Raw genomic sequence first — 23,760 nt, forward strand, 5'->3', positions numbered from 1 at the left:
CCATACGATCCCATAACCTTTGTATCCATATTGTATATGGAAGGCCTCAACCAAGAGACAACTTGAAAATCTACATTACAACTCTGAAAGGAGTGGGTCTCTCCTCCCATAAACAAGTCCTTGCTAAGCCGATATATAATTCGTGTTATCAGCGCCCTTTGACGTGCGTACGCATTGCAATAAAGGATGACCGAGCAAGAACATACGTGTATGTAAATGCACGCCCGTGATGTATTATGTGATGTACACAACAATATTATAAACAAAAGTTCCTCTTCATTTTCCCATGTTTATGTTCAGTATCAAAATGAGGGCATTCTCTGAGATGTTGCTTCCGCAAAGGCTTCTATTGCTGCTGTGTCATCTATTTCTCCAACAATTGGGCTCTCTGTGCACGTTGCTGCACTCTCTCTCTGCACGCTGTCGCTCTCTCCATGCGCTGTCGCTCTCTCTCCCCCCACGTGCACTGCTGCTCTCTCTGTCTCTCCCCGCATACACTGTCGCACTCTCTCCCCCCACGTATGCTGCTGCTCCCTCTCTCTCTCCCCGCACACACTGTCACTCTCTCTCCCTGCATGCGCTGTCGCTCCCTCTCTGGCACTCTTGAACATATCCCTTTATTCCGTCTTCCCCAACTCTCACCTTTGCTCTCAGCCCTTACTTTTTCTCTCATCCTTCCTCTCACACTAACTTTTTCTCTTACTCTCTCACCCTTTCTCGCTCATATTACCTCTTGCTCGTCATTGCCACCCTCTATCAATGGCTTCCTCCATTGCTCTATTCCCCTTCTCATTCCATTGCACACCTACACCCCTTATTGCATCATCCTTTAAAACGTTGCACTCTCCTCCTTGCAACATGGTGCCTATGAATAGAAAATGCAAAGAACAGCAGTAAACCCCAAAACTATTGGCATTGCCAATGCTTGTTTATTAATATGGCCGCCATGGCACAAGTCAAGGTGTTTTTTTAAAGAGGCACTTTTCACTTTACTTGACTTCCCAAATGATAGAGTAGAAAGTGCGGCCAAGGGGTTGAGGAATAAAATGTGGGTCATGGGGGAGCAACGCATTGCAGAGGCAGGAGGCCAGGTAGTGAAGGGGGGCGTTCCTATGAAAGTAGCTGTGGGTTTACTTGCAACCCGGAATTGCCAGTAGATTCAGCAGACAATCCAAGCAACCAGATTAGTCATCATACGTTCCTTGGGTGGTTATCTTACTAATACCACCTGATCACACCCCAAAAGAATGACCTGGACTTCATGCAAATGAATCTATGGTGCACATTCATGCAGTTATGTTTTAACTTCACACATCTCAAGTTGGGAAGAGGATGCAAACCGCTCCACAGCATTTGTGGGAGTTTTGCGTCCTCTTCTCAACTTTCAGACATCTGTTATTTCCTGTACAAAACCTGTACAGAATACACTTCTCACAGTCATTCCTCTTATAAGCTCTTACTCCCTGACCCAGATACACTTTCCTTGTTCACCTGTAAAAAGTCAAGGAAATCGCTCCCCTCAAAGTACTCCACAACATGCCCCCAATTCCTCATCATGCAACATGCATCAATGCATATTCCAGCACTTTCCCTCATGGCACCTGAGTCTATGCCACTTTCACTCACACATCTTCCCGCACCTACAGGCAAGCCTCATAACACTCATCACTCGTCACTCGTCCTCATAATTACAACTTCACTTGCCCTAAAGTGCCCGTCTCCAGCACGCACCTAGAAGATGGCTGTTAGGAAAGATTTCATGATTGCAGGTAATTTTCCTTCCATGTGGCAACCCCTAAACTTTTTGCTATTGTTTTTAACCTTGTTCTTGACTTTGCCAGAGAAGTACAGCCTTCTGCCGCACTCCTCTGGGCTTTCGCTCCTTTCTTACGGGGAAACTGACATGCCCTTAAGACAGTCAGTACCGGGGAACGCTGTTTCCCGTAGTTTCTTTTATCGTGTTGCGGCTTTAGTGCAACATGACACAAGAGGGCACTGTAAGCTAAGTTACAGCTCTCTTGGGTCTCTAGCCTTCTACAGGCCCTAGATACTCTTTTAGGATGGTATTTGATCGGTGCAAGTCATTCAGGGACTCGAATGGTGGCAGCGATCGTTTTGTTTATTTTGAGCTCCTTTTGGCGTTCTGAGCACGTTTTTCGCACTGAACCCAAAATGGTGGCCTGGCTCCCAAAATGGCCAGACCACGAGGCTCCTTTGTCTTGTCCACTGACCGTCTTGCTCCCTTCACCTTCCCCAGGTCGAGCGACCCGGGGCCTTCCTTATTTGGGCATGTATTTTCCCGCGAAACGTGGTTGCTTTCGCGGGCTTCTACATGTCGTTTGTGTGCCTCCAGGGTGTGGGCTGGGATGTCTGGTCCCAATACACATCCTGGGTGCCAGAGAGTCTAGGGTAGTGTGAATGCCTGGGACCACCGTGGTCCGTGATTGGTCCACGTATGGTATGTGTGTTGATGAGCGGATCTCCCATTGGCTCCCCTCCGTTTTGGCGCGAAGGGAACGGTGGATAAGAGGGGGCTGGAAACACCACTACCATGTCGATCTCCTGAGTTCTCACGAACGAAGGAATACAGGAGCCAAGTATCCTGCAACCAAGAGGCTGGACCGAGGAATCGCTGGTGACCCGCTGAAGGAATCCTCCTTTGCACTGCTGTCGTCCTGTGAAACCCTTTCCTCCTTGGATCGAACCAGAAGGCCTGTACTGGTGCTTCGACCTTTGGAATAGCAGGAACAGCTATTCCCGGCGACTTCATCATCTCCTGCCAAGTAAGCCTTCGGAAGTGTCTCTGGGCCATCCAGTTGACTGACCAGCTTACAAGGGAGTCCTGCTCTGTAACCGCCGCCAGGTTGTGTTGTATTTCGAGTCCTTGTCACTCTCCCACGCTTCGTACGCTTGGCGTCCCCAGGTCTGAAGGGAGGAGTGTACATTTGGCTCGAATACACACGGCCGCTCCGTTGTCCTGCTGCGGCAACAAACTGTGCTGGTTTCGTCGATTGGGACGTCTTTTTGCTCTACACGACTACGAGGCGTTCCCTGCTCTTCTGAACCTGCCAGCTGCTGAAACTAACGTGGAGAAGCCTGGGTCTGCTTGCTTCGGGGACCGGTGAGTAGTTTAGCTAGGATCTGGTCGCCCTCCTGCAGTATCCCATTGCTTTTCCCTGCTGTGTAAAAACAGCACCCTTTTGGCCGTACTCGCGCTCTGCTTCTGCCCGCTGTGGAGGCTGCGCTTGAGTTGCGGAACCTGTTCTCCTTCTGCTGTGCACTAACCCGAACTGCCTGACTTCCTCCGAAGAGCTTCCCCTTTTGCCCGTTGGCACCGGCGTGGCAGGTACTTTGAGCCCAAGGCTCCACTCTTCGCAGGGCTCGGACTTCCATCTAGTTAGGTGCCTCTGAAGGCGAACTGAGTCTAAAGCGTTATCGCACTGCCTGTTTTCCTTTCCTTTCAGGTGGACTACATATTTCGTGCTTTAAACGCTTGCGACTGTGTATTTGTATATATATTGTGTTGATATGGTATGTGTTGGTTTAATATTGTGATATTGTGATTTTCTCGCTACGGTCATTGTTTTAAAGGCCTTAAAATAAATGTGTTTATATTTTTGATATAACAACTGTTTGGAGTAGTTTGTAAGCGCTCTTGCTTTGTGTGCTCATTGCGGGCTTTCAGTCACCCTCACCCCTCTTGAGACCTAGTCTTGACTGCCGCGATCGCTACCTTGATTGGTCTGGCTCGTCCAGAGGTTACCCTGTTCCAAGTAATTAGGTTGGCCTTCTGAACTTCTGCGCCACCAGGACAGAGTTCAGAAATCCGTCTTAACAAATTGGTGTACAGCGGTGGGATACGACTGAAGGTATCCAGTGTTGCGCTCGAACTAAGGCATTTCAGGTTATTCCAACCAGTACACGTAGTGAATTGTTGTAGTATAACTTTAAAAAGGCCATAGTCCTATCAAACAGTATGGAAACAAATACCTTGTTAACTTTAAATGCTTCCAAATCAGAAACGCTGAAAAAGATGTGTGCGGAGAGAGGTGTTTCCTCTCAAGGCACAAAATTGGAAATGATCCAGAGAATCGTGGCGTGGCAAGAAGCGCAGCTTGACGCTATAACTTCTGAGGACAGTGCAGAAGGTGGTGGGGCTGCTCTCACTGGTAGAACCGACGGTTCTGCCGCTGCACTGATCCATCGCGACCACGAGGACAGGGAGGACGAGATGTCTAATGTTTCCTCTGCCAGTGTTGATGGGGATGCTATGCTTGAATTCAAGAAGCAAGAGCTGCGGTTTAGGCAGCAGGAGCTTGAATTCAGCATAGCCAAACTAAAAATCGAACAGGCAGAAAAACAGAAAGACAGGGATCACCAGTTGGAACTGGCCAAGCTTCAGGTTGCAAATGGGTCCAAGGGTCCTGGACATGGGTCTGGGGCTTCCTCTCATCCACGGTTTCCGAAAGATCTGCTCAGTGTGTATGAAGAAAGGAATGACATTATGGGCTGGCTGAATGCGTTTGAGTATGCATGCGAGGTTCAAGAAGTTGACAATGCTGATAAGATTGCGTGGTTGCTCAGTAGACTGCCCCATTCTGGCTGTAGTGCCATTATGGAAATGTCGAAGGCTGAGCGGGCTGATTTCGCAATGTTAAAGCAAACTCTCATTTTAAAGTTTGGGAAGACTCCGGCCCAATATTTAAAGCGTTTTCGAGAGTATAAGAAAAAGGAAGGTGGTACTTGGGTATCTTATGTCGCTGAATTTTTGAAAAACTTAACTGGCTGGGTCGAAGGTTATAAGGTTTCTACCTTCGAAGGCATGATAAATCTTGTCATGCTGGAACATATTTTTGCTTCTTCTTCCCCGGAGCTTAAGCAGCATTTGGCCGATTCGAAGGAGATAGATCCTAAGAAGCTGGCCATTGCAGCAGACTTATGGGTGTCACATCGAGTGTCCCATAAGGACAAAACTCATCCTGGTAAGCAGGAGGAAGGGAAAAAGTCCAAAGATATGGAGGGTGGGGAATCTGCTAAATCTTCTTCCCATAAGGGCCACAAAAAGAAAAACAAGGGTAAGACACAAGAGAACTCACAGGGTAGTGGAGGTTCGCCTCCGAAACAGAACTCTGGTTACAATAAGCCTCCCTACGTAAACAGACCCACTGGGGCTTGTTTTTCTTGTGGAGCAACTGACCATGTGAAGGGGGATCCCCGGTGTAAGGTTAGACCTTTGGGGGTCCACTCCGCTAATCTGGCCTTCTCCTCCTACGAGGAAGAAGAGATTACAGGAGCATCCTTCTCCTCAGACTCATTTCCCAGCGGGATAGAGGCTGAGGTAGTTTTAGTGTCCCTGGGTTCCTGGGAGCCTAAAGTCGCAGAGGCTTATGCTAGGATTCCGGATAATACCAAGCACTACTTTAAAGACAGTGTGCTGATCAATGGAGTGGATACTCCAGCTCTTAGGGATAGTGGGTGCAGTCGCACTGTAGTGGATTCTACCTTGGTAGATTCAGAGGAAGTTGCCAGAGCTACTCTGATGCCCATTAAGTTGGCTGACGGCCCCCTCCGTATGTTTCATGTGATCCCTGTAAATCTTACTTTAAATGGTACAGCAGTCAGGATTCCAGTGAGCATTCAGAGAAACGTCCCGGGAAAGGTCTTGTTAGGTAATGATCTCAGAGCTTTAGGGCTCGTAGGAGACACTGCCGAAAGACCCTACACACGGTCTCAAGCACGGGCAGCATTGGCCAAGTCCAATACGCCGCCCCAGCCGAAGGGGAAACCCAAGGCGAAAGGAGTCTACAAGTCAAAACGAGGGAAAGAGAATATTCCCCCGAGCTCGCCTACCACTGCGGTGGAGGAAGTTGGTCAATCGCCCGGGCCTGACGAGGAGGTGGCGATGCCTGAAGTATTCGACCCCAACGATCATCCTGAACTAAAAGACTTGTTAGTTGAAGGAGGTCCTGATAGGGACGAATTCAGTAAAGGCCAACGTGAGTGCCCATCTCTGGAAGGCCTAAGGAGACAGGCCTGCTCCCAGCTTGAGGGTGAACCTCCTGGGAAGCATAGGATTTATTGGGAAGGTGGACTCCTGTATAGTGAGCCCACAGAGTCTACAGAAGGAGACCATAGGAGGTTGGTGGTTCCCCTTGCTGTTAGGCCCTTCCTCCTGCAGTTGGCGCATGAAGTTCCCCTCGCTGGTCACCTCGGTATGAGGAAGACCAAGCAAAGGTTATCCATGCACTTCTACTGGCCCAAGATGGGGGAGCAAGTAGAAAGTCACTGCAGGAGTTGTGCCGCCTGCCAGTTGTCTGGTAAGGTTGGCGCGACAATCCAAGCTCCGTTGGTACCGCTCCCAGTTGTGGGGGTACCATTTGAAAGGGTAGGGATCGACATCGTTGGTCCCCTTGACCCGCAAACATCCTCAGGCAATAGGTTTATCCTGGTGCTGGTCGACCATGCAACCCGGTATCCTGAGGCCGTCCCATTTACAACTGTAACTGCCAAGCCAGTTGCAGAAGCTTTACTCGGCATGTTTACTAGGGTTGGCTTCCCTAAAGAAGTTGTGCCGGATGATGGCAGCAACGTTATGTCAAAGTATAGGCAGGCTATGTGGATAGAATGTAGGGTCACCTACAGGTTCTCTTCTGCATACCACCCCCAGACCAATGGTCTGGGGGGGCGTTTTAACAGGACGTTAAAGAGCATGATTGGGGCTCTGGAGGAGCCTCAGAGAAGAAAATGGGATCTTCTTGATTCATGCTTACTGTTTGCCTACCGAGAGGTGCCACAGGAGGGTGTTGGCTTCAGCCCCTTCGAACTTCTGTTCGGTCATCCCGTACGGGGACCCTTAGCCATCGTCAAAGAGGGATGGGAGATGCCCACTCCCCCTGTTACTACCAATGTAGTTGATTATGTGCTAGGGCTCAGAAAACGGAAGGTGCTTCTGATGGGCTTGGCTAGTGATAAATTGAAGGCAGGGCAAGCGCTGGTGAAACATTGGTACGACCAGAAAGCTTCCCTCATCAACTTTACACTTGGTCAGCAAGTCCTGATCATGAATCTCATAAGGCCTCGAGCTTTACAGGACAAATGGTCAGGCCCTTACCCAGTGGTGGAGTCCCTGGGTGAGGTTAACTATTCAGTGGACCTTGGAAGGCCTGGACAGGCTCCAAAAGTGTTTCACGTGAATAGGCTGAAGGCTTTCGTCCCAAGCGGCGAAATCGCAGCACTGCTATTGGCTTCAGACGTTGAGGAAGAGGAGTCTGAACCTCTCCCCGACCTGTTCAAAAGCAGTCCTTCAGAAAGCTCTTTTGAGGGTGTCCGAGTGGCCCCTCACCAAAATGGACAAGGCTCAGTGGTTTACCTTGGACATAAAGTAGGTGGAGGGAGGAGACAGCCTCTATCCAGTAAGGTACAAGCAGTACAAGACTGGCCTACCCCCACTACGCAAACCCAAGTGAGAGCCTTCTTAGGACTCACTGGGTATTACCGCAATTTTGTGGCAGACTATGGCACCATAGCTGCTCCTCTGACTGCCCTCACAACTCCGAAGAAACCCAAGAAGGTAACTTGGACCGACGAGTGTGAGAAGGCCTTCAATGGCTTAAAAGACTCCTTGTGCCAGGCCCCTGTCCTAAGGGCCCCTGATTATCAAAGACCTTTTATCGTGCAGACGGATGCCTCTGACACTGGGATAGGAGCTGTACTATCACAAGTAGATGAGAAGGGTAAGGAACACCCTATCGGTTTTATTAGTTGCCAGCTTAAGGACAGAGAGCTCAGATGGTCCACGGTAGAGAAAGAATGTTTCTCTGTTGTGTGGGCCCTAAGGAAGCTGAGGCCCTACCTCTATGGGACCCACTTCACTGTGCAGACTGACCATAAGCCGTTAAAGTGGCTAATGAACATGAAGGGGGAGAATCCAAAGTTGCTTAGGTGGTCCATAAGTCTACAAGGCTTCGACTTCACTATTGAGCAAAGGCCAGGTGTCCAACATAGCAATGCTGATGGGTTGTCCAGAATGTTTAACCGACCTGAACAAGAGACTCATCCAGGGGTGGATTAGTTCCCCCTGTCCATAGTCTGGGAGGGGCGAGTGTTAGGAAAGATTTCATGATTGCAGGTAATTTTCCTTCCATGTGGCAACCCCTAAACTTTTTGCTATTGTTTTTAACCTTGTTCTTGACTTTGCCAGAGAAGTACAGCCTTCTGCCGCACTCCTCGGGGCTTTCGCTCCTTTCTTACGGGGAAACTGACATGCCCTTAAGACAGTCAGTACCGGGGAACGCTGTTTCCCGTAGTTTCTTTTATCGTGTTGCGGCTTTAGTGCAACATGACACAAGAGGGCACTGTAAGCTAAGTTACAGCTCTCTTGGGTCTCTAGCCTTCTACAGGCCCTAGATACTCTTTTAGGATGGTATTTGATCGGTGCAAGTCATTCAGGGACTCGAATGGTGGCAGCGATCGTTTTGTTTATTTTGAGCTCTTTTTGGCGTTCTGAGCACGTTTTTCGCACTGAACCCAAAATGGTGGCCTGGCTCCCAAAATGGCCAGACCACGAGGCTCCTTTGTCTTGTCCACTGACCGTCTTGCTCCCTTCACCTTCCCCAGGTCGAGCGACCCGGGGCCTTCCTTATTTGGGCATGTACTTTCCCGCGAAACGTGGTTGCTTTCGCGGGCTTCTACATGTCGTTTGTGTGCCTCCAGGGTGTGGGCTGGGATGTCTGGTCCCAATACACATCCTGGGTGCCAGAGAGTCTAGGGCAGTGTGAATGCCTGGGACCACCGTGGTCCGTGATTGGTCCACGTATGGTATGTGTGTTGATGAGCGGATCTCCCATTGGCTCCCCTCCGTTTTGGCGCGAAGGGAACGGTGGATAAGAGGGGGCTGGAAACACCACTACCATGTCGATCTCCTGAGTTCTCACGAACGAAGGAATACAGGAGCCAAGTATCCTGCAACCAAGAGGCTGGACCGAGGAATCGCTGGTGACCCGCTGAAGGAATCCTCCTTTGCACTGCTGTCGTCCTGTGAAACCCTTTCCTCCTTGGATCGAACCAGAAGGCCTGTACTGGTGCTTCGACCTTTGGAATAGCAGGAACAGCTATTCCCGGCGACTTCATCATCTCCTGCCAAGTAAGCCTTCGGAAGTGTCTCTGGGCCATCCAGTTGACTGACCAGCTTACAAGGGAGTCCTGCTCTGTAACCGCCGCCAGGTTGTGTTGTATTTCGAGTCCTTGTCACTCTCCCACGCTTCGTACGCTTGGCGTCCCCAGGTCTGAAGGGAGGAGTGTACATTTGGCTCGAATACACACGGCCGCTCCGTTGTCCTGCTGCGGCAACAAACTGTGCTGGTTTCGTCGATTGGGGCGTCTTTTTGCTCTACACGACTACGAGGCGTTCCCTGCTCTTCTGAACCTGCCAGCTGCTGAAACTAACGTGGAGAAGCCTGGGTCTGCTTGCTTCGGGGACCGGTGAGTAGTTTAGCTAGGATCTGGTCGCCCTCCTGCAGTATCCCATTGCTTTTCCCTGCTGTGTAAAAACAGCACCCTTTTGGCCGTACTCGCGCTCTGCTTCTGCCCGCTGTGGAGGCTGCGCTTGAGTTGCGGAACCTGTTCTCCTTCTGCTGTGCACTAACCCGAACTGCCTGACTTCCTCCGAAGAGCTTCCCCTTTTGCCCGTTGGCACCGGCGTGGCAGGTACTTTGAGCACAAGGCTCCACTCTTCGCAGGGCTCGGACTTCCATCTAGTTAGGTGCCTCTGAAGGCGAACTGAGTCTAAAGCGTTATCGCACTGCCTGTTTTCCTTTCCTTTCAGGTGGACTACATATTTCGTGCTTTAAACGCTTGCGACTGTGTATTTGTATATATATTGTGTTGATATGGTATGTGTTGGTTTAATATTGTGATATTGTGATTTTCTCGCTACGGTCATTGTTTTAAAGGCCTTAAAATAAATGTGTTTATATTTTTGATATAACAACTGTTTGGAGTAGTTTGTAAGCGCTCTTGCTTTGTGTGCTCATTGCGGGCTTTCAGTCACCCTCACCCCTCTTGAGACCTAGTCTTGACCGCCGCGATCGCTACCTTGATTGGTCTGGCTCGTCCAGAGGTTACCCTGTTCCAAGTAATTAGGTTGGCCTTCTGAACTTCTGCGCCACCAGGACAGAGTTCAGAAATCCGTCTTAACAATGGCGACTTGCACACATGCACCTTCATTCCTCATCCCTCACCCTGGTACAGCCTCAGGCACCCCCCTTACATTCCCTCACATGGCATGTATACCTTCACGCCCTTTTGGCTTACTCATATAGACAATCCTGTATCATCATGAAGCATCATTCCGCCTCACACATCCTCTTGTGCCCTCAAACATCTTCCTTCCATCTCCTTTGCTCTTGCACAGATCAGCTTATCATGAATCTTCATCCCCGCTCATAGGTGACCACGTGCACCTTCATTTCGCCTGCTTCCCCGTCCTTGCACCCCAAATGCCACCACAGACCTTTAACTCCACTGGATGGATTCCAACATGCCAACAGACACAGCCATTCCTCTTCTCCCCCACCTACACCTTCACACACATGATTACATGCTGCACCGTGCTGTCCCCATTGGGTACCAGCAGCAAGGAAGATGGCCCCCATCTTTCCCACTTTCCACTCGATGCCAATTGAATTCAGTCCCTACAGGTGTAGGTAAGGCTGCCCTGACCCCATCCTCGGACCTGAAAATCCTACTCTACAAATAACCTCTTTGCAATCAGGGATCATTGCACACAACCCTACCTTTTCTTCAGACCCTCTGGAGCCCTCTTAACGCCGCTACTTCCCCAATCCCAGCAACCACTGCTACACCTGCACCTTACCCATAAACCCCTGGGTGGTTTCCGATGTGTAGCACTCAGCACATGCAAAAAAAGAAAAAGAAACTCACGTGGCAAGCAACACTTTTTTATCACAAGCATAATAATGTGCACCACAGTGTAAATTCCGTATTCCAGTCAGATATGTTTGCAAACAGAGCTGCCAAAGTCAATTGTACAGCTGGAAACTCCCAGATGTTCCATAAATATCCTCCATCTAAATCTCTCACAGGGATCACCAATCCTTTCCACATGATATCCCTGTAGAGATTAGATTATTTGCTGATTATGTTTTGTGTAGGAACAACTCGACTGCTTTCTTTTCTGGCTCATATTTCTTCTTCTTCAGCCTGGTTCAACTCAGCTCATGTTCATGCAAGTTCACCCTGGCCCCCTCTTTCGTCCACATACACCCTTCTGATTTGGTTAACGCAACTGGTGAGGTGGCACTGCCTTTGCCTGCTGTCTCCATGCATCTGCGTCTATGGCATCCATTGGATGAAAGACACTTCCTGGATCCCTCACTTCACTTCTCCACAGATCCAAGGACTGATTCAATGGGTGGACTTTAGCCTCATTGCTCCAAGTTCATGTACTTTTGATATCATGTCTCTGCAGACTCCTTAGCCAGCTCATCGGTGCTGTCATTGCATCGCCAGACTCTACCTGAATCATGTGTATTACTATCATGACTAAAGAGGAAATTCATTTTTAAATAGCAACAAAAAGAATCAAAGAAAAACGAAGAAATGTGTGGCTGCACAAAACAATGGACTGACAACAAACCTTTCGTTTTGTAAATAGGAATAAGGTTTTGGAACCAGATCTGGCTCTTGGCACTGAATAATACTAATATTTACACTGTTTCTAAAACTCCACTTGCTTCATGGAAAAGGTGATGATTCATTAAGGTCAAGGTCATGGCTGGCAAGGGCAAGAGGAAGACCATAGTTCTTATTCTAAGTTAGCATTAATTAATGCTCAATCCGCCATTAAGAATGCAGTCGCTATAAATGAGCTCACTTCTGCCATGAAACTCGATATGCTTTTTAGACACAGTCATGGTTTACCAATACCTGCACCACACACTTGCATCTCCTAGTACCTGAATCTTTCCAAATTAAATGGCATAATAGAGAGAATCAGAAAGGAGGCACAGTTGCCATTCTGACCAGACTCCCAGAATCCCCTTGTTTTGCATATTAAAAATGAACTTTGGGTCTCACCCTAAATTAGTAGGGTAATCCAGACGTGGACCCCTTGCTCATTGTTCTTAGCAAGGCACAGCTCCACCTCTCTGATGAAGCCCAGCCAGGCCAAAACACATGTATGGGGTTGCAGTTGGTACTCTTTTTCAGAACAGTATTGCCTAGCATTTTGGTGCTGGACTGCCCTTGGGCAGGACAAAGACTGATATGTTGTGGATACTTTTCTTCTGTGAAAGGTATAGGTAGAGACAGACTCCCAGAACCCACCTGTTTTGCATATTGAAAAGGAATTTAGGGTCTCACCCTAAATTACTAGGGTAATCCAGACGTGGACCCCTTGCTCACTGTTCTTAGAAAGGCACAGATCCACCTCACTGATGAGGCCAATGCAGGCCGAAACATGTGTCTGGGGTTGCTGTTGGTACTCTTGTTCAGAAGAGAATTGCCTAGTATTTTGGTGCTGGACTGCCCCTGGGCAGGACAAACACTGATATGTTGTGGATATTTCTTTTCTGTGAAAGGGATATTGAGCTAAAAAGTCTGGTTGAGACTCTGCCTCTCTTGAGGTTACCAAATTTCACTATCCCAATTGGGATACTGACTTGTACCTACATTCCATCCCCTAATGAAGCTTATCAGCTGGTACTCTGTTATAGACCTTCAGGTCCAGCTACGTCATTTCTGAACACCTTGGATGATTACTTGGATTCAGAAACACTCCACCATTCAAAAATGATTATTTTGGGCAATGTAAACATATGGTGCAACGTCTCTGAAGAATCTGACTGCAAGTATCTTCACCATGTTTCGTAATCTCACGATCTGCTATTTTTAGCCAAACCTCGACCCCACATTGGTGGCCACTGTTTGGATCCTGTTTTATTTAGAGGGCTGAAATGATGTTACCAGGAGCACACTCTAGTCAGCTGGTCAGATAACTGTGTGGTGAGCTTTTCAATACCTCTTAATCACGCATCTTGTAGTAAGACTGTGAATACCAGTGTCCAACTGCTCCGCCGAAAGAAGGACCTTGACCTTATCTCAAGCAAGGAGTTACTGGGGGATTTGGTTCATGCACAACCTAACACAAACTGTATGGAATTATATACCAATCCTATCCTACATCTTAAAACTAGCTGTGACAACATAGATCCTGTAAAAAATGAGAAAACGTCCCTGAGGAAAAATAATCAATGGCACAGTCAGAACCTAAGAAATCTCGAGAAAATCTATCGAAAAAAAGAGAAAAAATGGCTTGAGACCAGAGATATAGCCAACCGCCATCAGGCCAAATTGGCCTTAGAGGAATATAAAAAAGAAATTATAAAATGCAAAATCCTCCTCTTTGCAAAAACATTTCACTAATCCGATGTCAGTCTGCCATAATCATATCAAATGGCCAACGAGTTCAATATTTTTTGTGAAAAATGAAAACCATCAGAGACAATATTGACACCTAATCTGCTCTCCTTGATTCTAGTCCAGTCAATGAAGGAACGCATTTTGGGATGGAAACTATCTCTCCCAAATGTACGTTCTCATTGGTAAACACTGAGGATGTCGCCAATCTGCTGGGCAAACTCAAGCCTACTCGTTTTGGCTAAGATCCGATTCCAGCCTATCTGGTCAAGCGGCATGCACATGCACTTAGTGAGGCGGTTCAAACTTTAGTTTATGCCGCACTTGTCCAGGCCTGTGTCCCACCAGACCTAAATAAATCTTTTCTCACACCTTTGCTAAAAATAATCAACTTTGGACCGTAAGATTCTATCTAAAATCCTGGAAAAAACTGAAAACCATTCAATTACCGAGTTTTCTGGAGGAACATAATCTCCTAGATTCACATCAGTTAGGAGTTAGACCAGGCCACATCACTGAGACGGCCCTTATGGCAGTCTGGGATGATCTGCTGAGGGCTGCCGATGAAAGTGACATCAGCATGCTTGCCATGCTGGACCTGCCGGCAGCCTTCAACACAGTCAATTCTGAAATTCCTATTTCTAGACTGCCATCGGTGGCACAGGCCTCAGATGAAGCCATCAGATGGTTATGTCTTTTTTAACCGATCGTACCCAGCGGATTATGGTTGGTCCATATCTCTCAGACTTTTGTCTGTTGACTTTGGGGTGACCCAAGGATCTTCTTTGTCTCTGTTGCTGTTCAATGTTTACATCCGCCCATTGTTGAACATTTTATTCTGAGTTTGACTTGTGTTATCACTTGTATGCTGATGACACTCAAATCTAAGTTTGGCTTAACAACCTTTGGAGGCAATGGATCAAGTCTTATCCTGCGCGATCAAAATTAAAACCTGGATGCTGTAAAATAAGTTGTAATTAAACCCACAAAAGACGGAGGTTATTGTATTTGGTTGCAAAAAATAGGTAGCAAACGCTATACAATCCACCTTATGTCCGACCCTGTTTGGTGGTTCTACAAAATTCACTGATACAGTAAAGAACTTGAGTTGCATTTGGCAAAAATTCTAAATACAGAGAATACATGTTGCACGGAACTCTGCAGTTCGGCTGATTTTTGCTCTGCCAAGGAAGACAACTGTTTCACAGTTTCGGAAAAGTCTTCATTGGATGCCAGTGCAGAAGAGAATCCTGTTTAGGGTTCTCTGCTTGGTCTTTAAATGTATCCATGGCCTTGTTTCGGCATATCTCACCTCAGAAATTCGAATCCGCTGCCCAAATCGATCACTTCGATCTACAGGACAGGGTCTTTTGGTGGTCCCCTTCTCAGAAACTGCAACATGGGGTGATAGACTTTTCTCCTCTTTCCGCCCTCATTCTTGGAATTCTCTTCCAACTGACCTCCGGCAGATTAAAGCCCTATCTTCAGGAAACAATTGAAAACGTATCTTTTTCTGTAATATGTCTTCCACCGACTAAAATTAGCATCGAGCTATACCCGAGCGAAGCATTAACTATCTTCTGCGTCCAGATACAGTTTCTGCCAGAACCTGAAAAGGTATGCTCATTAGAAATGCAAAAATCTAGTAAAATCATACCATTTTATAAAGGCTGATAACGCAACACAAAGCCCTTATCCATTCATTGCTCTTCTACTGGATCCAATCAATGTCTTGCATATTTTGTGGGGGAATTACTGAACCTCTATGAAAACACGTCTACCACATTCCGAATAATTCTTCTAATTGTCAGTGTCACATGCTGTCTTTTTGGGGGGATTTAGTTGGCATTTATGTTTAACCAGTGGAATTTGCCATGTTTTCTATATGCAACGAAGGCAGTGCAATGTCCACACACACATTTACTGCAACTTGATGCAATACAAAAAATGTCAAACTGATAGGCAGAAACTTCCATACAGAACCCCCCACGTGTCAACTATTTGAGTCAGCAGGTGTGTGGCTGTGCATCCACGTGTTCCCTTACCTCCTAAACGTACACTTCAAAGGTTAGTGACGTGGGGTTTTAGGAACATGTCATTATGTGGCATCAAGTAGCCTACCACGTGAGCCCCTCAGTTGAGCTTGGAAATGTTTCCCCATGAAGTTATCACTCAACCAATGTGTCCATGAACCGTCCCACGCACACTTATTGTGTTCATATCACTCGCCCACATACTTGCCAACCCTACAGATTTAGGCAGTAGGCTACTGCTTTTTAAGCCTACAGATTTCGGTGACAGATCCTACTGCTTTTTACAGTGGCAGGTAATTTATGTGACTCTAAGGCAGGCTCCAGGACAAAGCATGCAACATATTAATTACTCTGTCTATACAGTGGGCTGGTAGGCGATTACTTTGATAGGACTCAGACCAATCCACTGACCTGACAGCTACTTGACTCTGTCCTGCACTCTGGCTGGGACAAACCTTAGGTGAACCACCAGTGAAGGCGATTGGCAGAGCGTACCACCATCACACAGCATCTACCTATCACAATGAGGGGGGTATCAGTCGCCATGTCATTCAGTGTTCAACTTGCAATAAATATGTACTGCCTGGGCTGCTGCTACAGAGCATTGGAAAACGTTGCCCACCAGCTCTGTGTGATCACCTTCTGTGAAGTTAGGTAATTGAATTTGGTGTTAAATTACCATTCAGAAGTATACATTTTTAACATTTTAACGTCTTTCCATGTTGTGCTATTTGATGGGTTGTGTATTTTAGAATGCTTAAATTGTTCCAACAATGTATGGTTTGTAATTTCCTGTGATGTCATTGTTATGGGAATTATTACTTTTGAAACCTGAAAAATCCTACATCTTTTTGGTCACAGAATGTTGGCAAGTATGCGCCCACTTCGCTTCCCTCTCGGTACTTCCCCCACACCCACACACTTAGTGCGTGTGTTGTTTATGGAGCCTGAGGTATGGAGGTATGAAAATCAGCGGAACGTTTTTATTCAAAACAGAATAACCACCAAGGGCGTGGGAGTTTTTCGAACCAACCGCCAACATTTCTCTGTCCGCTCGATTAACCTGCAGGCTTTCTTTGCATGTCATGTCTACAGGGCAAAGCTGTGATTAAACTGTTCCCCAAATGCCAATGTAAAGTTTACAGTCACAGCAGGGCAGACCTTTCCCAAAAAATATATCATTTACAAAGTAAAACAGAAGAAATAAGGATTGTTTTAGCATATGAATGTCTTACTTTTGCAAAGTTAATAAATACCTATTTTATACGTGCATTTAACACCAATTCCATTATCTTTCAATTCACTGAAGGTGACTCTTTCACCAGGTAACTTGGCTAAGTTAACTATCTGCAAATGCTCACTAAGATCTGTCACAAATATGCTCACTAAAATGCCATCCCCCAGATGGTGGTCGGCTGGAAACCCCCCAGCCTTAGTGGTTATTCTCTTTTGGATAACAATGGTCCGCTGATTTGCATACCTTCATGCCTCATGGTGCATTCTCAGAAATGGGGCATCTAATAATAGTGCAGAGTATGTCTGTGTTTAGATGCCCATTTTAGCAAGTGTGCAAGTCGCATTAGTGCACATGTTAGATCGGTGTCCTCCCACTGCCCCAGACTTCTTAACGAGTATGGCTTTAAGTGATGTGTTGCCACTGCCCCATGCCCATTAACTAGTGTGGCTTCAGGATGGTGTGCTGCCACTGCCCCAGGCCCATTTCCTAGTGTGGCTTCAGGGTGTTGTGCACCCACTGCCCCATGCCCATTAACTAGTATTGCTTCAAGGTAATGGCCTCCCACTGCCCCAGACCTCTTAACGAGTATGGCTTTAAGTGATGTGCTGCCACTGCCTCATGCCCATTAACTAGTGTGGCTTCAGGGTGATGTGCTCCCACTGCCCCAGACCTCTTAACGAGTATGGCTTTAAGTGATGTGCTGCCACTGCCCCAGGCCTATTAGCGAGTGTAGCTTCACGTGATGCGCTCCCACTGCCCCATGCCCATTAACTAGTGTGGCTGCAGGGTGATGTGCTGCCACTGCCCCAGGCCTATTAGCGAGTGTAGCTTCATGTGATGTGCTCCCACTGCCCCATGCCCATTAACTAGTGTGGCTGCAGGGTGATGTGCTCCCACTGCCCCAGACCTCTTAACGAGTATGGCTTTAAGTGATGTGCTGCCACTGCCCCATGCCCATTAACTAGTGTGGCTGCAGGGTGATGTGCTGCCAGTGCCCCATGCCCATTAACTAGTGTGGCTGCCGGATGATGTGCTGCCTCTGCCCCATGCCCATAAACTAGTATCGCTTCAAGGCGATGTGCTCCCACTGCCCCATGCCCATTAACTATTGTGCTGTCAGGGTTATATGTTCCCACTGCCCCATGCCCATTAACTAGTGTGGCTGCAGGGTGATGTGCTGCCACTGCCCATTAACTAGTGTGGCTTCAGGGTGATGCGCTCCCACTGCCCCATGCCCATTAACTAGTGTGGCTTCAAAGTGATGTGCTGCCACTGCCTCATGCCCATTAACTAGTGTGGCTTCAGGGTGATGTGCTCCCACTGCCCCAGACCTCTTAACGAGTATGGCTTTAAGTGATGTGCTGCCACTGCCCCAGGCCTATTAGCAAGTGTAGCTTCACGTGATGTGCTTCCGCTGCCCCATGCCCATTAACTAGTGTGGCTGCAGGGTGATGTGCTGCCACTGCCCCAGGCCCATTAGCGAGTGTAGCTTCACGTGATGTGCTCCCACTGCCCCATGCCCATTAACTAGTGTGGCTGCAGGGTGATGTGCTGCCACTGCCCCAGGCCTATTAGCGAGTGTAGCTTCATGTGATGTGCTCCCACTGCCCCATGCCCATTAACTAGTGTGGCTGCAGGGTGATGTGCTCCCACTGCCCCAGACCTCTTAACGAGTATGGCTTTAAGTGATGTGCTGCCACTGCCCCATGCCCATTAACTAGTGTGGCTGCAGGGTGATGTGCTGCCAGTGCCCCATGCCCATTAACTAGTGTGGCTGCCAGATGATGTGCTGCCTCTGCCCCATGCCCATAAACTAGTATCGCTTCAAGGCGATGTGCTCCCACTGCCCCATGCCCATTAACTATTGTGCTGTCAGGGTTATATGTTCCCACTGCCCCATGCCCATTAACTAGTGTGGCTGCAGGGTGATGTGCTGCCACTGCCCATTAACTAGTGTGGCTTCAGGGTGATGCGCTCCCACTGCCCCATGCACATTAACTAGTGTGGCTTCAAAGTGATGTGCTGCCACTGCCTCATGCCCATTAACTAGTGTGGCTTCAGGGTGATGTGCTCCCACTGCCCCAGACCTCTTAACGAGTATGGCTTTAAGTGATGTGCTGCCACTGCCCCAGGCCTATTAGCAAGTGTAGCTTCACGTGATGTGCTTCCGCTGCCCCATGCCCATTAACTAGTGTGGCTGCAGGGTGATGTGCTGCCACTGCCCCAGGCCTATTAGCGAGTGTAGCTTCACGTGATGTGCTCCCACTGCCCCATGCCCATTAGCTAGTGTGGCTGCAGGGTGATGTGCTGCCACTGCCCCAGGCCTATTAGCGAGTGTAGCTTCACGTGATGTGCTCCCACTGCCCCATGCCCATTAACTAGTGTGGCTGCAGGGTGATGTGCTGCCACTGCCCCAGGCCTATTAGCGAGTGTAGCTTCACGTGATGTGCTCCCACTGCCCCATGCCCATTAACTAGTGTGGCTGCAGGGTGATGTGCTCCCACTGCCCCAGGCCTCTTAACGAGTGTAGCTTCACGTGATGAGCTCCCACTGCCCCATGCCCATTAACTAGTGTGGCTGCAGGGTGATGTGCTGCCACTGGCCCAGGCCTATTAGCGAGTGTAGCTTCACGTGATGTGCTCCCACTGCCCCATGCCCATTAACTAGTGTGGCTTCAGGGTGATGTGCTGCCACTGCCCTAGGCCCATTAACTAGTGTGGCTTCAGGGTGATGTGCTGCCACTGTCCCATGCCCATAAACTAGTGTGGCTGCCGGATGATGTGCTGCCACTGCCCCATGCCCATTAACTAGTATCGCTTCAAGGCGATTTGCTCCCACTGCCCCATGCCCATTAACTATTGTGCTGTCAGGGTTATATGTTCCCACTGCCCCATGCCCATTAGCTAGTGTGGCTTCAGGGTGATGCGCTCCCACTGCCCCATGCCCATTAACTAGTGTGGCTGCAGGGTGATGTGCTGCCACTGCCCATTAACTAGTGTGCCTTCAGGGTAATGCGCTCCTACTGCCCCATGCCCATTAACTAGTGTGGCTGCAGGGTGATGTGCTGCCACTGCCCTAGGCCCATTAACTAGTGTGGCTTCAGGGTGATGTGCTGCCACTGTCCCATGCCCATTAACTAGTGTGGCTGCCGGATGATGTGCTGCCACTGCCCCATGCTCATTAACTAGTATCGCTTCAAGGCGATGTGCTCCCACTGCCCCATGTCCATTAACTATTGTGCTGTCAGGGTTATATGTTCCCACTGCCCCATGCCCATTAACTAGTGTGGCTTCAGGGTGATGTGCTCCCACTGCCCCATGCCCTTTAACTAGTGTGGCTGCAGGGTGATGTGCTGCCACTACCCATTAACTAGTGTGGCTTCAGGGTGATGCGCTCCCACTGCCCCATGCCCATTAACTAGTGTGGCTTCAAAGTGATGTGCTGCCACTGCCTCATGCCCATTAACTAGTGTGGCTTCAGAGTGATGTGTTTCCACTGTCCCATGCCCATTAACTAGTGCGGATGCCGGATAATGTGCTGCCACTGCCCCATGCCCATTAACTAGTGTGGCTTCAGGGTGATGCGCTCCCACTGCCCCATGCCAATTAACTAGTGTGGCTGCAGAGTGATGTGCTGCCACTGCCTCAGGCCTTTTAGTGATTGTGGCTTTAGGTGATGTGCTCCCACTGCCCCATGCCCATTAACTAGTGTGGCTTCAGGGTGATGTTCTGCCACTGCCCCATGCCCATTAACTAGTGTGGCTTCAGGGTGATGTGCTGCCACTGCCCCATGCCCATTAACTAGTGTGGCTTCAGGGTGATGTGCTGCAACTGCCCTAGGCCCATTAACTAGTGTGGCTTCAGGGTGATGTGCTGCCACTGTCCCATGCCCATTAACTAGTGTGGCTGCCGGATGATGTGCTGCCACTGCCCCATGCCCATTAACTAGTATCGCTTCAAGGCGATTTGCTCCCACTGCCCCATGCCCATTAACTATTGTGCTGTCAGGGTTATATGTTCCCATGCCCATTAACTAGTGTGGCTTCAGGGTGATGCGCTCCCACTGCCCCATGCCCATTAACTAGTGTGGCTGCAGGGTGATGTGCTCCCACTGCCCCATGCCCATTAACTAGTGTGGCTTCAGAGTAATGTGCTGCCACTGCCCAATGCCCAATAACTAGTGTGGCTTCAGGGTGATGCGCTCCCACTGCCCCATGCCAATTAACTAGTGTGGCTGCAGGGTGATATGCTGCCACTTCCTCAGGCCTTTTAGTGATTGTGGCTTTAGGTGATGTGCTCCCACTGCCCTATGCCCATTAACTAGTGTGGCTTCAGGGTGATGTGTTGCCACTGTCCCATGCCCATTAACTAGTATGACTGCCGGATGATGTGCTGCCACTGCCCCATGCCCATTAACTAGTGTGGCTTCAGGGTGATGCGCTCCCACTGCCCCATGCCCATTAACTAGTGTGGCTGCAGGGTGATGTGCTGCCACTGCCTCAGGCCTTTTAGTGATTGTGGCTTTAGGTGATGTGCTCTCACTGCCCCATGCCCATTAACTAGTGTGGCTGCAGGGTGATGTGCTGCCACTGCCTCAGGCCTTTTAGTGATTGTGGCTTTAGGTGATGTGCTCCCACTGCCCCATGTCCATTAACTAGTGTGGCTGCAGGGTGATGTCCTCCCACTGCCTCAGGCCTTTTAGTGATTGTGGCTTTAGGTGATGCGCTCTCACTGCTCCATGCCCATTTACTAGTGTGGCTGCAGGGTGATGTGCTGCCACTGCCTCAGGCCTTTTAGTGATTGTGGCTTTAGGTGATGTGCTCCCACTGCCCCATGTCCATTAACTAGTATGGCTGCAGGGTGATGTCCTCCCACTGCCCCATGCCCATTAACTAGTGTGGCTTCAGGGTAATGTGTTGCCACTGTCCCATGCCCATTAACTAGTGTGGCTGCCGGATGATGTGATGCCACTGCCCCATGCCCATTAACTAGTGTGGCTTCAGGGTGATGCGCTCCCACTGCCCCATGCCCATTAACTAGTGTGGCTGCAGGGTGATGTGCTGCCACTGCCTCAGGCCTTTTAGTGATTGTGGTTTTAGGTGATGTGCTCCCATGCCCCATGCCCATTAACTAGTGTGGCTTCAGGGTGATGTGTTGCCACTGTCCCATGCCCATTAACTAGTGTGGCTGCCGGATGATGTACTGCCACTGCCCCATGCCCATTAACTAGTGTGGCTTCAGGGTGATGCGCTCCCACTGCCCCATGCCCATTAACTAGTGTGGCTGCAGGGTGATGTGCTGCCACTGCCTCAGGCCTTTTAGTGATTGTGCCTTTAGGTGATGCGCTCTCAGTGCCCCATGCCCATTAACTAGTGTGGCTGCAGGGTGATGTGCTGCCACTGCCTCAGGCCTTTTAGTGATTGTGGCTTTAGGTGATGTGCTTCCACTGCCCCATGTCCATTAACTAGTGTGGCTGCAGGGTGATGTCCTCCCACTGCCCAAGGCCTATTAACGAGTGTGGCTTTAATTGAAGTGCTCCCACTGCTCCATGTCCATTAACTAGTGTGGCATCAGGGTGATGTGCTGCCACTGCCCCATGTACATTAACTAGTTTGACTTCAGGGTGATGCGCTCCCACTGCCCTAGGCCCATTAACTAGTGTGGCTTCAGGGTGATGTTCTGCCACTGGCCCATGCCCATTAACTAATGTGACTGCAGGGTGATGTGTTGCCACTGCCCCATGCCCATTAACTAGTGTGGCTGCAGCGTGATGTACTGCCACTGCCTCGTGCACATTAACTAGTGTGGATTCAGGGTGATGTGCTGTCACTGCCCTAGGCCCATTAACTAGTTTGGCTTCAGGGTGATGCGCTCCCACTGCCCTAGGCCCATTAACTAGTGTGGCTTCAGGGTGATGTTCTGCCACTGCCCCGTGCCCATTAACTAATGTGACTGCAGGGTGATGTGTTGCCACTGCCCCATGCCCATTAACTAGTGTGGCTGCAGCGTGATGTACTGCCACTGCCTCGTGCACATTGACTAGTGTGGATTCAGGGTGATGTGCTGCCACTGCCCTAGGCCCATTAACTAGTGTGGCTGCAGGGTGATGTTCTGCCACTGCCCCATGCCCATTAACTAGTGTGGCTGCTGTGTGATGTACTCCCACTGCCTCATGCCCCTTAACTAGTGTGGCCTCAAGGTAATGTGCTCCCACTGTCCCATGCCCATTACCTAGTGTGGCTGCCGGATGATGTGATGCCACTCCCCCATGCCCATTAACTAGTGTGGCTTCAGGGTGATGCGCTCCCACTGCCCCATGCCCATTAACTAGTGTGGCTGCAGGGTGATGTGCTGCCACTGCCTCAGGCCTTTTAGTGATTGTGGTTTTAGGTGATGTGCTCCCACTGCCCCATGCCCATTAACTAGTGTGGCTTCAGGGTGATGTGTTGCCACTGTCCCATGCCCATTAACTAGTGTGGCTGCCGGATGATGTACTGCCACTGCCCCATGCCCATTAACTAGTGTGGCTTCAGGGTGATGCGCTCCCACTGCCCCATGCCCATTAACTAGTGTGGCTGCAGGGTGATGTGCTGCCACTGCCTCAGGCCTTTTAGTGATTGTGCCTTTAGGTGATGCGCTCTCAGTGCCCCATGCCCATTAACTAGTGTGGCTGCAGGGTGATGTGCTGCCACTGCCTCAGGCCTTTTAGTGATTGTGGCTTTATGTGATGTGCTTCCACTGCCCCATGTCCATTAACTAGTGTGGCTGCAGGGTGATGTCCTCCCACTGCCCAAGGCCTATTAACGAGTGTGGCTTTAATTGAAGTGCTCCCACTACTCCATGCCCATTAACTAGTGTGGCATCAGGGTGATGTGCTGCCACTGCCCCATGTACATTAACTAGTTTGGCTTCAGGGTGATGCGCTCCCACTGCCCTAGGCCCATTAACTAGTGTGGCTTCAGGGTGATGTTCTGCCACTGGCCCATGCCCATTAACTAATGTGACTGCAGGGTGATGTGTTGCCACTGCCCCATGCCCATTAACTAGTGTGGCT

At 49.2% G+C, this 23,760-nt stretch overlaps 1 long non-coding RNA gene across 1 annotated transcript in view; it reads left to right on the forward strand.

Moving 5' to 3' along the window:
* The window catches only part of LOC138579501 (uncharacterized), a 32,404-nt gene that overhangs the window by 747 nt on the left and 7,897 nt on the right, over positions 1 to 23,760 (forward strand). The gene's annotated exons all lie outside the window — the stretch shown is intronic.

The sequence above is a fragment of the Ambystoma mexicanum genome, chromosome 3p, assembly GCF_040938575.1.
Source record: "Ambystoma mexicanum isolate Mex_15411 chromosome 3p, UKY_AmexF1_1, whole genome shotgun sequence".
In the NCBI taxonomy this organism is placed as follows: domain Eukaryota; kingdom Metazoa; phylum Chordata; class Amphibia; order Caudata; family Ambystomatidae; genus Ambystoma; species Ambystoma mexicanum.